Source organism: Sander lucioperca, chromosome 4 (genome assembly GCF_008315115.2).
Source record: "Sander lucioperca isolate FBNREF2018 chromosome 4, SLUC_FBN_1.2, whole genome shotgun sequence".
Lineage (NCBI taxonomy): Eukaryota > Metazoa > Chordata > Actinopteri > Perciformes > Percidae > Sander > Sander lucioperca.
The window spans coordinates 28,169,694-28,185,958 of record NC_050176.1 but is presented as its reverse complement, the minus strand read 5'-3'; positions in this window follow the sequence as shown (position 1 = coordinate 28,185,958).

Sequence of the window (16,265 nt, the reverse complement as noted above, 5' to 3'; positions counted from 1 at the left end):
TACATACAATAACAGAAGATGGTAATCATTTCAAAAACGTTGTAGCTATCTATGACTGTTTGGTTGCTAACGTTAGCTCAAAATGCCATTCAAGTGACAGCCTTTGTTGTGTTTGATTGCTAACTTTTAGCTAGCAGTCATTTCAAAAACGTTGTAGCTATCTATGACTGTTTGATTGCTAACGTTAGCTCAAAACGCCATTAAGTGACAGCCTTTATTGTGTTTGATTGCTAACTTGTAGCCAGCAGCAGCAGTCATTTCAAAAACGTTTTAGCTATCTATGATTGTTTGATTGCTAACGTTAGCTCATAGACTGTGCGTTAGCTCAAAAAGCCGTTAGCATCTTGTAGGCTACTTGTCGCACTCGACTCACATCGGGCAGTGACAGTCACATCATATAACTCGCTTTGCTCCGACTCCATTTTTTTTCTTGTTGCTATGAAAACGACAGGTCTGGCTGCTCCGCTTATTATTGGTGGGCTGTCAAAAAGCGCTTGACGTAGGGTGTTTTTTTCAGAAAAGTTGAACTTCTTTCAACTTCAAAAATACGCCCTGAGCTGCAGAAAAAAAGTCGGCGGTGGCATTTAAAAAAGCACTCACGACTTTTTTGATAACACGGTTTACTCCATAGGATTATAATGTAAAACTGACGCTTGCAGCCTCAAAAAGTGTAAACATAGCCTAAGGCAGGGCTATTCAATTAATTTGGAATTGGGGCCAGTTCATTAAACTGAGGCAAAATAAGGGGCCAGAGAATATGAGTAATTATAGTAACAAATAAAGAAATTACAACAACATACTGAAGGAGTCAATATATTTTATTTTGTAAATGCAGAACAACATATGCACATTGTGATGCACTATGACACATCGGCCCAAGGCATTGTTACATTCAAATGGCAATGCAATGTTGAAAATCAGAGACAGACAATTATAGAAATGCAATTAACTAACAGAAAACATCCACTTATTGCACATAACTGTACCAACTTTACAGCTCGTTATCCTCAATTGACAATGAGGAGATACATTTCAGTATTACAAGTAAAGAGGGAAATAATTCTCAGAAACAACAAACCCCCTTCTCCACTAGCTAAAAACAGAAATGCAGCTAAATGGTAACTGAATACAACTCACACTTTTTTCCTTCTAAAAAAATAAAATAGACTGCCCCATAAATCCTCACATGGACTACTACTGTACCCCAAGGGCGGACTGGCCATCTGGCATTGTCAGGGTTTTGGTATTTTGTTCTGTTTTATTGTGTAGTCTTGTTTCTCTGTTTTGCTTGGTTTCCTGTTTTATTTTGTAATCTGTTTGTTCTCACTTGTCTTGTCCAGTTTACTTCCTGTTTTCTGTTTTCCCGCCTGTCTGATTGTTCTGCCCCGCCCTGATGTGTTCCACCTGTTGTATCACCTGTCCCTTGTTAGTCCTTGTTACCTCTTGTATTTAGTCTCTGTCTTTCCCTTGTCTGTTGTCAGATCATTGTATGTTGTTTGGAGTGTCTGTGTGTCATCTACCCTGTTGGTCTCGGTGTTCCTGATGTTTTGCCTGTTCCTGTTTTGGATTCTGCCTGTTTCTGTTTTTTGTTGGAATTTTGCCTGCTGTTCCAGGACACCTTTTGTTCATTGGATTTCATTTTAATAAATCCTTCAGATTACTCTTATTTTCTGCCATCTTGCATTTGGGTCCTACATCCCCTGAAACTCTTGACAGGCATACCGGGCCCGGTGGGCCAACGTGCCTTTTGGGCCGACTGCCGGTACTTTTTTTTTTTTGTCCGGCCCATAAAAGTGGTAGGCCTATATCTGCGGCCCATTGTTTTTTCAATTGACACCAGGCTGGCCCAAAACACTTTAGTCAAAAATATCACATAGAGGTTTTCTGTCCCTACACAAATACCCCCTACTTTCACAATGAAATGGACAACAAAAAAAACGAGAAAAACGTCCCCGTGAACACGAATCAATAGATTAAATAACCTTAAATGACCATTTCACGAACTGCTGTGAGACTGGGTTGAAATGGACTAGTCCGTAACGCTGCGCGGCGCGAAAGATAAACACAGTGCAGTGCCAGGAGAACTGCATGTAGTTTCAGTGTGCATCTGCCAGGCTAGAATAGTGATAGAGATCATGGAGAAGAAACACAAAGGAGGTGCAGAGAAGCTGCGTGAGAAAAAGAAACAGGCCCTTCAGGCAGACGCTGCCAAATGTGCCACGTGTCAAATTGACAGACATGTTTTCGGCAGTAGCAGGACCTTCTTCAGCTCCCGTGGCTGATAGTGGTGGTGGTGTCGGCGGCAGTGGCATGCACAGTGAGGAGGAGACTCAGGAGGAGAAGGACAGAGAGAGGGAGTGAGGGTAGAACCTGCGGTAAGCAGAACTCCCCTTAAAACACTTTGCCCCTTGATAAAACTGAGCCAAAAACAAGTGGTGGACAAACTGTTGATGATAACACTACAACAATAAAAGAAGTAGGCATGCTACTGTATGATTGCATTAGTTTGGCTAAGTGCGCATGTATCTGAGTCTTGACTGATTCCTATATCTTACTAATAAGCAAACACCACCTTAAGGTTCATCAAACCTTAAGCTTGTGCTTGTGCATTTGTGTCCTTAAAGTAGCCTATATAAACGTTGCACATCATGCAAACTTTCTTAACGAGAATTGTAGCTTTTCTATCTTGTCTATTTGGCAGACAAAAACTCATGACAGACCTCTTCAAATTAAAGCACATGGCCTCTTCATTCGTGAAATGATAAAAAAAAAATAAATAAATATATATATATATATATATATATATATATATATATATATATATATATATTTTTTTTTTTTTTTTTTTTTTTTTTTTTTTTCATAAAACAATGAGGAGTATACCGTGTTATTGTATTAATAAATGGCATTTTTTTAAAAATATTTAACGTGTCAACTCTCACTGATTCTTGCTTAATCATTTCATGGCGTTAGTAGTTTTAAGGAATAGGAGTTGGTATACATATTCAGGGGAGCGCAAGGACGGGTGGTATTTGTGATCTTATGTGGTGGGTCCATCCCTGCTGTACCCATTTTGTCCAGTTTGAACATAAATCAGACACCTTAACAATCAGTCTAGGTCAGCCATATCACAGATATTTAAGATTGCACTCATTTGAATGACAGGCAACATCAATGTATCTCCACTAACAAAAAGTGCATAGTGTGGTACAGAATATAATTAAAACAACATAACAGTGCATGGCACTTTATCAAGGCAAAACATTTCAAACTGCATTGAACAATAATACCACATCATGAAAAACATTAAGTGCATAATATGGGGTGAATAACATGTTAATTGCATCACACTGTTCAAAAATCAATCCTCATTTCTTGCTTGACTAGTTATACCTGTTAGCTTGCATGTCGTTTGCCAACATTTGCCATCTAATGAGAGAAATGGCATTTTTTTGACTTGGCAAGAGCAGTGAAGTCAGGTGTATATGTTGTCAGGGCAATGCGCAAACAGTGTCGCAGATGCTGGTCAGTGAGGGATATGCGATTGTGAGTTTTAATGGCATTCATGTGTGAGAATGATGACTCACAAGTGTATGTTGAGCCAAACATTGTCAGAAGAAAAAGTGCAAGACCCCTTGAATGTGGAAATTTCTCTCGGCTGACTTCATGGGTCCAGAATTTTTCAAAACCTGCCTGCTGCAATGACTGTCGCAAGTCATCTGACGACTGAATGTCAATGAGTTCCAGTTGTAAAGACCCCTCATCCAATGACGATACCAGCTCCTTCCCTTTCAATGCAAAGTCTGCCTCAACATTCACACAGAAAGGTCCTTCACAAATCTCATCACTTCACTGAAGATGCTGAAATCCTCAAACCTAGTGGCAAAGTTGTTTTTCAATGAGTCAATAAACCCTGACATCACCTCGGTAATTTGCAGGCCAGATTTCCTCAATGTGGGGAAGTGGAGCATCTTGCCAGGACAAAGATCAGCAGAGAAGAGTGAGAGCTTTCTTTGAAGTTCTGCGACTGTTTTATCTCTGCCCTGCAACTCCATGTTGAGTTGGTTCAAATGATGGAAAACGTCTAGGGCTGGACCCGAATATTCGAATATTCGTTCGGTGGGTTGGTATTCGATTTGAAAATTTGACATTCGAATATTCGTTTTTTTTTTTTTTTGCACAACCTGGCATCCCCCTCCAAACGGTTCTCATTCGCACTTGAATATGTTCGAAATATAATACTCTCTTTTACAATTCTCTTATATAGCCTAGCCATTTTAATAGGATGGACAACCCAACCTCGTTATACTTAATAAATATATTTGCTTCTTCTTGGACTACTAAAGTGTTCCTGCAACGGGAGTATTCTCTGGCTAGAGCGCAGAACAGCGCAGTTTGCATGGACAGAAGTGCATGCCCGAGCTTGTATTTTGCAGCAGAGCCCGGTGGGAAAGTATTATCAAAGTTAGCATGCGTTGTCTTGAAATGCCTTCTCAAATTATACTCTTTGCACATGGCGAGGCCGTCGTTGCAGATTAAGCACACAGGATTCGCATCAATGGCAATAAATGCGTATTTCTCTGTCCATTCATTGTTGAACTGCCTGTTCTCTGAGTCAACTTTTCTTTTTTTTAAGGTAGAGAGAGAATTTTTTTTTTTTTTTTCATTTTTTTCCAAACTTCGTGGCCTAAGGTTTAGGAACAATACAACAAAAATAGACTGAGTGAACTGAGATGAATCAAGGGAAGTAAGTAAGTAAGTAAGTAAGTAGTAAGGTCTATTTGTATTACATTATTTATTTGTGATTGAAATCACAGCAGCCGCAGATAAAAAGGGCAGAGTCAAATAAAAGTTATTAGCTATTCAGATAAGTTAACCAAAAACCTGTCTGAATAAAAACGTTTTAAGCTGTTTGATAAAAGCATCAAAGAGTTTAGGGATCGCAATGATAAGGGGAATGTTTGAGGGACATCCAGTAACTTTAGCTCAGATGATCTAAGAGCTCGATTTGACATATAAGGTTGGAGGAGGTCAGTGGTATAATGGGGAGTAAAGTAAAGCATTTAACAGGAGGCAGTTGTCAGCTATTTTAATCTTGATTGCTTCCAAGCATTCATTAAAAATGGACAATTTAAGTCTAAAATCACAGGGTTTAAAAGAGCAAAAATGATCTGAATGTCATCGGCATAATGATAAAATATGCCACTATAATGGCTAATAATCTGTCCAAAAGGCAGCATATGGTGAACGGAAGCCTGTGGGACACCACAAGACAATGGTGTTGTGTCAGACAAACCGGACCACATAGGAACTTCTGTCGGCAAGATAGGATGAAACCAATCCACTGCACACCAACTGGTTTAGCCCATTGAAAAGGATCTTGTGATCGGTGGTACCAAAAGCAAAGCTGAGTTCCGGTGACACCAAAAAAGAGCATTTCCCATCCATCATCTGCAGTTTTTGTAATGTCATTAGTGACTCTAAGCAGAGCCGATTCTGTAGAATGAAGTTTACGATGACCTAATTTTAAGGCGTCATATGAATTTCTAAAACCTCTATAAGCTACTTTGCAACAACTTTTTCCAGCAGTATGGACACAAGAGGTAACTTAAATATACACCTCTAATTCATTGGGAGGGTGGGGTCTAAATTAGTTTATTTTCAGACAAGGCAGGACTATAGCACGTTTACATGTTTTACTGGGGACAGAGCCCGTTAAAAGGGAGAGAATTAAACCTTTAAACCGGCAATAACTGCTGTTTTGGCCACTTGGGGTCTTCAGAAACAGAAACCTTTTAGGTTTATGGTAAACCTTTTATCAAACAGTTGCCTTACAGCAGTTACGGAGCAACATTATTATTCACTTGGAGTCGTTTTTCTGTCCATCTGGTGAATGTAAGTGTAATCTTAGTTCTTCAGAGGGAAATATCCGGCTCTTTAGCTGCTTAATGCTCCACTGTAATTTCCAGCTAGTCGTTAACTGTGTCTGTTTGCTCTTTGGTGTTGAGCAGGTAGTGTACAGAGCTTTTCACTGCAGCCCGATGTGGCTGAGAGAGTGAACAAAAGAAAATGTTCTGTGCCAGCAAAACAATTAGCTGAAACTCACTATAAAGCCAGAGGAGCTGCAGATTCAGATGATAATTCTCTGTAGGTTCATCTCTACCAGAGACCCTCTGTCACATTTTCTTTTGATACATTGTTACTTAAAATATTGATTATAGCTGCTTTAATATAGTGAATATGAACATAACTTTTGCTTGGCACACATTAAAAGCAGCGAACAAATCATGCATCCATTCTTTAGCAGCTTTGCAGAATGTATTAAATAAACAATTCAAAGCTCATTTCATTGTTCCACCTGCGACTGTAGCCTATCTCAATATCTTTAAAGTAAATTATGTATTTATATGGGAAAGACTTATGGGACAAATGTGGAATAACGGGACATAAAAGGAAATATCCTGGTCATAATCATGAGCACTGTAATAACCAGGCACTGTTTACACTAACTACCTCATGACAACTATTTTGTATATTAGCACTCTTTGTATCTGCACTCTTTCAACTTTGTTTTGCAGCTGCTGCACAGCAATTTCCCTCCGTATAAATAAAGTTTTATCTTATCTCATTAGTGCATTGTACATTATGTGGACAGCCTGGTCTCACAGAATTCTGTGAAATGATCACGAACTGTTAACACCGCATTACGTGGTGGTGGCACGGAATGTGTGAAAATTTTGTGTGGAAAACAATGCCAATGTAAAGTCAATGAGAAGATGACGTATGAGCGACTACGGTAGCAAGTAGTAAGAAAGCCCGAAAATCCGCGTAGCCCCACTAACACAGAACGTTTAGGGAACGTTGGGGAACGTTAGTTTCTGGTTCCCTAAAGGTTAGTTCGAACCAGACCAAAAACTAACGTTTAGGGAACATTCCCTCATGGTTATAACGTTCCCTAAACGTTAAGGGAACCAACCAACTGAAACGTTCTCCTGTGGTTGCACTGTACCTCCACACAACGTTCCCGTTTGGTTGTTTTTGGTTGTTCTGAGTGCGGTTTTAGTTATGGTTTATTTATACCAGCTCCATTTAAGTTTTTGAAGTAGCATAGAACAGGTTTGCAGTCACTTGATTTGGATTCACTCAAAAATGATTGGTCTTATAAAATCTAAGTAAGATAAACGACATAGCAAGAGAATATATTTATTTTTAGGCTGATAACAATTTTGTTAAAAACAATACTTTTGTGCTTGATTTCATTTTTTTAACTGTATTATGTGAAAATACTTTACGATTTTCACAACTAAGAAAATTCACTTCTTTCATTTCACTTCTAACAAGTGGCTCAGTTCAGTGTATAAATCCAACCGTTACATCCCCACGCCAGTAGGGGGAAGACAGTGCCTCTGCTTTCAGGTGACCGATTCAAGTCCTGTCCTGACTTCCTTATACAACACCGGTATACACACCTGGTGAACAGGGCAGACAAAAGATCCGTTCGTTTGTCCCAAATTCGAACTGAAATACTGCCATTAACTAAAAACATATGCTGACTACACTTCACTGACGGTGTTATAACGCAAGGTAGGACAAGATACCAAGAAAGACATTGTCGGCGGTCAACAGTAAAGACTTTTCTCCGCTCAAGACTGCTAGCCCGTATGCTAACGCGGGAAACAAGTTAGCTTTCCACAGCTAGCTATGCTGCGAGCGCTGCTAGCCCCATGGATACATCAAAGTTGGCATTCAAGTTTCTGGGCTCCATCATTTCCAAGGACCTTAAGTGGGAGTCTAACATCCTTAAAAAGGCTCAGCAGAGGATGTACTTCCTACGGCAACTGCGGAAGCATGGCCTACCACAAGAGCTATTGGCCATCTTCTACACTGCTGCCATCCTCCTGCCTCCTCACCTCTGGCAGGCGCTACAGATTCCTGCACACAAAAACAACCAGACACAAGAACAGCTTCTTTCCCACTGCCATCACTCTCCTGAACTGCTGATAAGTGGGGTCATCCCCACTTTGGCCATTCACCTACACATTACATACTTTATCATTCCAATATATATTTTGCACACTACATTTGCACTATTACTTTGCACTCTACATTTATACAATATATTGTGTTAATGTGCCTATATGTATGTTGTCTCTATTGTACAGTATGTGTCTATATGGCCAATAAAACTGATTCTGATTCTTATATAAATATAAATATATATTTATTTTTTATTTTTTGGTACCATGGTTGTTACCAAGTTTTTTAAAGGTTAGGGGAATGTAAAAAGTAACGTTAGGGGAACGTTCCATAAACTTACTTAAGGGTTAGGGGAACGTTCTCTAAAGGTTGCAACGTTAGGGGAACGTTCTCTAAAAGTTACAACGGTAGGGGAACGTTCTCTAAAGGTGGCAACGTTCTGGGAACGTTCTGAGAACAGTCGATGTAACCAAAAACTAACATTCCCTAAACGCCAGGAAAACTTTTCATGGGAACCAAAAACTAACCTTCAGGGAACGTTCCCGCAACCAAAAACGAACGTTCCCAGAACATTCTGGGAACCAAAAAGTGTTACCTGGGAGGGAGGTTGGTTGGTTGGGGTTGTGGATGGGTCAAACATAGGACTTTCACCCAGGAGAGCGGGGATCATGTCCCGTGTGTCACGTGTCCTAAACCCAACCGTAACCATCCCGTTATTGTTTTCCTAAAACGAACCGTTTATTGTTTTCCTAAACCCAACCATCCCGTTCTTCTTTTCCTAAACCCAACCGTCCCGTTGTTGTGATGGAAACGTAAGCCCACCCACGACCTTTTCCTTAACTTAAGGGGCCGTGTTCATTTCACGGAATTCTTCTGTGGGCCCATCACCGATTTTTTTGCGATTCCGTGAAACTGCCACAGATTTTGAGTTAAGGGGCCATGTTCATTTCACAGAATTCTGTGAGATCAGGTTGATGTGGAAGTGCCAGGAGATCCAAAACGTACGGGTACAAGTAATACATAGGCTACTATAGATCTCATTTAATATAGTTTCTTTAGCTCTACCTCTCTGTGCCCCAGGGTCTTTTTTTCTGAACCATCAAAATCAAAGGTTAAAACCTTCCTAGAGGCAAAATAATGTATTGACCTTCAATTGAAGCAAAAACAAACAACGAATGCAACTGTTAATCAATAGCTAAAGAGACTCAAGTGGCAATGGGAAAGATGAGGTACGCTACATGCGACCTAGAGAGATTTAAAAGATATATGCATACTTATTGCAAAGATAACTAATTCTGTAGTTTTTGAAAAATTAAGCTTTTGTATGACAGTATGATGAACTCCTGAACTAAATGAATGATATTTTTTAGCTATGTTTCTGTTAATTTTGCCTTTTATGTCCTTATTTATTGTGTGCAAACATAAAAAAATAGTAAATACAGCTTGGTCCCACTACTGCACTAGCTTTAGATGAAGACAATTAAAGGATAAGGCTGGCGTTATTTTATCTTTTTTTATTTTCAACAAATCCCCTAAAGAAACAAAAGCCAACAGTTAATCTTTTTGATTATACATAGCCTATGCCTAATGTGAGTTGATAGTTAAAAAGATAAATTATACCAGCATTAGTTGACTATAACAAATCTTTCAATAGACCAACTTCCTCAGCTAAAATTATGTGTTAAAATCCCAATACAAACCTCTGGACAGTGATAATCCTCCCTTAAAGAAGCTACGAGTAACTTTTAAATGTTTCTGGAACTGTTTATTTTCCATATGATGATCATAAATGACCTGTATACAGCAAACCAGACTAACGGTGAAAAGAATGCAATTGTTATATAGTTTTTATTAACGCCTTTGCCCGGGTCCGATTTTTCCCGCAAAGTCACAAATGATTAATGGCAGGTAGACCGGCTCTACAGGTTACAGATTTCTACTGTAACAGCAGAAAAGCCTGTGTTAGAGAGTATCCAGCCAAGAAAATGATAGCAGGACATTTCTTTAAATAGCCCAATTGTATTTTAAATTTACTTCGTATTTTAGAAGTTATCTGTTGTAGTTATGGCTGATACTGGGGCAGGGCCATCACAGAAAAAAGGAAATTAAACGAAGACAGACAACGGGCAACGTCAACTTCGGCCGGGCTTTCAACAGATTGAGACACCACTTCCTCCTAGACAGGCATGTAATAGGTCTATTTCATTCATATAATAACTTTACAATGCAAGGCGTGGTTGTACGTCAGTAGCCTACATGAAATTATGTCCCCCTTTCCATTTAGTGTCCAGTTTTTATTTCGTTTCAGTCCGTGTTTGTAGTGTCAGTCCTACTATTTTCAGTTTGTCCCCCTGTACTTGTGTAAAGTGTCCTTGGGCTTCATGAAAGGCGCTATATAAACAACTTGCATCGTCTCCACGATCCGTCGGCTTGGACCCCGTTCATAACATGCTTGCGGTAATAATTATTACGTTGGTTGCTAAAACATACTCTTGCTAATGCTTTGGCTCGTGAAAAGACCTTTACGACAGCAGGTGTGGTAAAAACACTACCGCTTTTGTCCAAAGGGGCCGCTACAATCAACACAAACTGCAAGTTCCTCTGCTGTTTTAAAGCAGCCATATTATGCTCATTTTCAGGTTCATAATTGTATTTTAAGGTTGTACCAGAATAGGTTTACATGGTTTAATCTTCAAAAAACACCATATTTTTTGCTCTCTCACTGCTGCAGATCCTCTTTTCACCTGGTCTCTGTTTTAGCTACAGAGTGAGACCTCTTTTCTTCTTCTTCTTCTGTACTATCTTTGATTGCACTTGCACATGCGCAATAGCTCAGATGTAGATCATGTCAGTTAGCTAGCTCCATAGACAGTAAAAGAAGGGCTGTTTCTACAACTTTGGTCAGTTACAAGGCAGGATTAGCTGGGAGACTTCTAAATGAGGGCGCACATGTAAGTAGTTCTTTTGTAGATTATGGTGAACTTGTGTGTGTTGTAGCAGTGCTTTGCTATTGAGAACGAGGTAGCATGCTAGCGTTAGGATTAGCGTTAGCATGCTAACGCTAACGCTACGAGCCAATGGTTGCGGTTAGCCTGCTCGTTTCGGCTTGTGACATCACAAGCCGTGCCGATTTTGAACAGCTCACCCAGAGACTGAAGGCAGGACACATTCAGAAACCGTATCTCACTCTAAACAGCATGGATGGATTTTTTTTCAAAGTTTGTATGTGTGTGGAAGCACCAGAGACACAACATAACACCCCAAATCCCAGAAAAAGTGATTTTTTCATAATATGGGCACTTTAACAACTCACACTAATTAGTCTCATGTTTATACCACCAATTTAACTCATCACCTCCTGATTGATCTGCACTACGTTTCCTACATCCTAAAATGACAGTGTAAATGGTTTTTAACTGTTTCTAGTTTAGTCTCCTGTACTGCACATATAATACATGCGACTGCTCCACTGTAGGATATAAAACATCAAAATGAAACCTTCAGCGGACAGTATAATAATAGAAATCACCATTTTCCATGGCGACATCGACATGTAAATTGAGATCTGTAAAAGGCCTGTCAATTATCTTTTCTTGATACCCTCCAATATATCTTCCCCAAAATAACATGTTCTTCAATCTCTGAGATTTTTTTCAATGTTTTTTTTTACTGCTACCTTTTACATTACATGTCATTTAGCTGACGCTTTTATCCAAAGCGACTTCCAATTAAGTGCTTTCAACCCTGAAGGTGCAAACTCCAGACAACAAGTAGTAACTGCAAGTACATTAGCTTTAAATAAGCAAAACTACAAAGAGCCATATGAAAGTGTTGCTTCAAGAAATATATTAATTTTTTTTTTTATTCTTCATGATTGTCCGAGGTGTAATCGGAAGAGATGTGTTTTTAGCCTTTGGAGGAAGATGCGTAGGCTTTCGAACATCCTGATGTCAATAGTACCTTGAACAATTTCTTTGCCTTTTGTAGTTTCTCATTCACACAATCCATTTCAGAGAATCTTACCTGAAGTCCTGTCCCAAGAAAACGACAAAGTAAGCTGATAGATTTATAAACACTTATCTACCTTAAAGGACAATTCCGGCGCAAAACAAACCTAAGGGTTAATAACAGATATGTACCCACTCGATCGCTCTCTGGCGATGTGTTTGTAGCTTGAAACAAGCTAGCGCGGACCGCTGATTAGCTTAAAATGCTAGTATTCGGGACAGTAGCTCCCAAGACGGCAGCCACCTGTATACGAGAATGTGACTGTCTTTATAATCTATCTTTTTAACAAACTGTCTGTACACTTACAATGTTCTCAATGCTTCGGTTAACATTTAGGGACCCTCATTATGCTACCGTTGAAGTGTGGTGATATTTTGAGCCTTTTTAGTGGTGTAAATAGCGATTTCTTTTTACTTTCTCTGTGCACAAATTTGGTCTCCCTCTGGCCATGTATCTTGTTCTCAATTCTTGTCTACTGTAAAAACAATACATGTTTTTCATTCTCCGACTTTTCTTTGGACTTCTCTTCATTCTCCCTCGTTGCTTTCTTATAGCCCGATGCCACAGAAGAGTCTTCTTTCACATAGAATCTGAGAGGAATCAAGCGAGGTTTGTACCGAAAAGATTTCTCTCCTAAACGCAGATAAATCGAATCCAAAATTCTGACAACAAACTATAACACTAGTATAATAGACAGATTATTTGATTTAAACGACACACCAATTCCAACTCAACTCAGCCAACATTGGGCATCTTTTCTGTCATTTTCCAGATCTGCCTACAAGCTTCCCTCTTCTTCAGACGACCTTATACAGTTTCTTCCCTACCTGCCCATGTTACATGTATGTTTATTTTATTATTACTAACCATTAAAGCCCATGTTGCAGGTTAACCACCACTATTGATTAATGGGTACATAAAGCACTCAACATATGTATATCATTGTTAAAAATGTCACCAAATAGTGTTAAAGGCCAGTTTTTACCGTTTTAGTCGTTTAGTGGGTTTTTTAACGCAATTCGGTGATGACGTCACGTTGGGGAGACGTGCCTCATCCTAGTACTAGAACTATGGTGACTGACTGGGATGAGGAAGAGGTGGAAGAGGTGTTTTTACTGTCAGTGAATAGCACCGAGTGAAAGTCAATGTTTTCTTTATATTTAGTGACAGTGATCATGTCGTTAGTTCAGATAAGTACTGGTAATCTAGCTAGATCTAGAAATAGAAGGCATCATGTTAGCTATGGGCTAACTTGCCAGTCAGTCCCACCTGTGAAATCCCCCGACATTGTAAACACATTTTCGATTAGATATCTCACGTTTTGATGGACCCTACTAGCTCCAGTAACAACATATTTGCCTAGTGTTTATTTATTACTTGGATGGGGATGCTGTTCGGCTTTTCACAAGTTTAGACAGCTAGCTAAAGCTACGCCGATGTTTTGTTAACGTTAGCGCAACAGCGTTAGCCTAGACGGCTAGGTAAATATTACGACTGCCTTCGTTGTTTCCTCTATCTGCGTCCACGTTGTCAACATAAGACATGTGGCGTTAGTGCTCCTTTTGTACCATAATTGTATTGAATGAAATGTTAAGCTTCGCTCCTACGAGATGGGTGGGTTTTTGTTAGCTACGTAACACACAAAGTTAACTGGCTATAGTTAGCCTGTGCTAGCGGAATTAGCTAATGTTGCGTAGCCAGCCAGCAGCTTCGGCAGTAGTTCCGGCGAGCTAACCACGACAGCTAACACATCCACAAGCATCTCTATTTCAAACATCACTGCAGATTGACTGCTTTTAGCAGGAGAGGTTGATTGTGGGCGACAATACTGTCGTGGTTAGCTTACCGAAACTACTGCTGATTGCCGAAGTTGCTGGCTGGTTATGCAACGTTAGCTAATTCCGCTAGCATACAGGCTAACTATAGCCAGTTAGCTTTGTATGTAGCTAACAAAAACCCACCCATCTCGTAGGAGCAAAGCTTAACATTTCATTCAATAAAATGATGGTACAAAAGGAGCACTAACGCAACATGTCTTATGTTGACAACGTGGACGCAGATATAGGAAACTCCGAAGGCAGTCGTAATATTTACCTAGCTAGCAGTCTAGGCTAACGCTGTTGCGCTAACGTTAGCAAACGTCGGCGTAGCTAGCTGTCTAAACTTGTGAAAAGCCGAACAGTATCCCCGTCCAAGCTGTGTTTCACTTTCCCTCCAATATTATTATACACATAATAAAGACACATGGACTCGGTCGAGACCAAAAGCCATATTTTGCAACACCAGTGGCACAGACCGAGCCCATATAGACAGTGAACAGAGACGGGGCTTTCGTCTGTCGTCTCCCCAACATGACGTAATACAATGCATTGTGGGGGAAAAGAGAATAATTGCAAACCGCTGTAAAATAGTACTACTTTTTCGTATTTTATTGCGTTTTGTGATATCCATTGTATTTGATGTTGTTGGGTAACAACATCAAATAAATGTTTATTTATACAAGCAAATTGCATAAATTCATTAGAAAATAAACCCTGCAACATGGGCTTTAACCTGTAAGGCCATTGATTCCATCCCACATACATTCAGCCCGTACGTTGTCAGCATTGGATGTCTTCAAGCTTATTGTACATGCCACAACGATAGTTAAACTCAAATCAAACAAAGAAGGAAGCGTGGCTGAACGGTTATTTTTTTAAATTCCATTATTTTGAGACCACAGGTTCATTTTCTCTTTATCTCGGAACAATAAAGTCTTTTTCTCATGACTTTAGTTCAATTATCTTAGCACACACTCTTTCTTGAGATGACAAGATAAGGACCATAGGTATAAAGTAAACTGAACATATTTCTTCTGTAGACTGATGAACAAAACAGACCTCGGCACATTAACTAAAGTAATCTCGACTTTGCAAGATCCAGCGAAAATGGTAACCTATGAGTCACAACATCATGGTAATTGTTTTAACTGGAAGGCATGAGTCAAGACTTCATAAGAAAACATCTCAAGCACTTTCTTCCCCCGCCTCTCACACATTATGTTTCTGCCTATACATTTAGCACTAATGAATATTACATTAAAAAAAAACAGGTTAGCTGAGTTCGTATTCATAAGGAGATATGTTAGATGTAGTCCTGGTCCACAAAGAAAAAAAATGAATGTCAATAAATGACATGCTGGCATAAGTGTTGCTGGCAACAGATCACCTCAGTGAAGTGAACAAGAGTCACATCTACCTTCGCCGTCAAATCCTGCTGAACGTTTTTTGTGAATTTTTCAAACAAGAGTACCTGCGAGAAACATTGTTAAGTTCATATTTCTGAACGCAAATTATGAGAGAAAGCAACACACAGCCAACAAAAGCAAGTAAAGGAGACCTGTTATATACCGTTTTCAGGTTTATACTTGTATTTTGTGTTTTTATCAGAACATGTTGACATGCTTTTATGGTCAAAAACCGCTTAATTTTTCTCACACTGTCCATGGCTGCTGTACCTGTATTCACCCTGTCTGAGACACTCTGTTGGAGCGCCTGTCTCTTTAAGCCCCCTTCCGAAAAAGCCCACTCTTTCCGTATCTCTGGAGTCTCCTCAGGTGCATCGCACTTCCCTTAAATTGGATCCCCGGCTCCTCCCTTCCGCTTCCCTTTTCGTGTCTTAGTCCCTCCCACTGAGGAAGCACGCGAGAGACGGAGGAAATCATGGGAGGGAGGAGGAAACGAGAAAGTGTGTTTTTATAAGGATGAGAGCTCCTTTCCTCTAAAACGGCATGTGAATTGGGTGGAGTTAGCAACAGCTTTCAGCTGCACAGCTTCCGGGAAGGCTGCTCTCGTGTATCCTCGCCTATAGCTCCACTGAGATCCCTCCTCGATGCTCGCTGCTCGGGGCAGGAAAAAGAGCTTTGAGACGGCCTTCACGAAAGAGGGCCAGAAAAAATTTCAACCAGACAGCGAGGAGCAAGAAGTAGAGCTGGGCAATATATCGATATCGTGATATGAGACTAGATATCGTCTTAGATTTTGGATATCGTAATATCATAATATGGCATAAGTGTGGTCTTTTACTGGTTTTAAAGGCTGCATTACAGTACAGTTATGTCATTTTCTGAACTTACCAGACTGTTGTAACTGTTCTATTATTTGCCTTTACCCACTTAGTCATTATATCCACATTACTGATGATTATTTATCTAAAATCTCATTGTGTAAATATCTTGTGAAAGCACCAATAGTCAACACTACAATATCGTTGCGTTATCGATATTGAGGTATTTGGTAAAA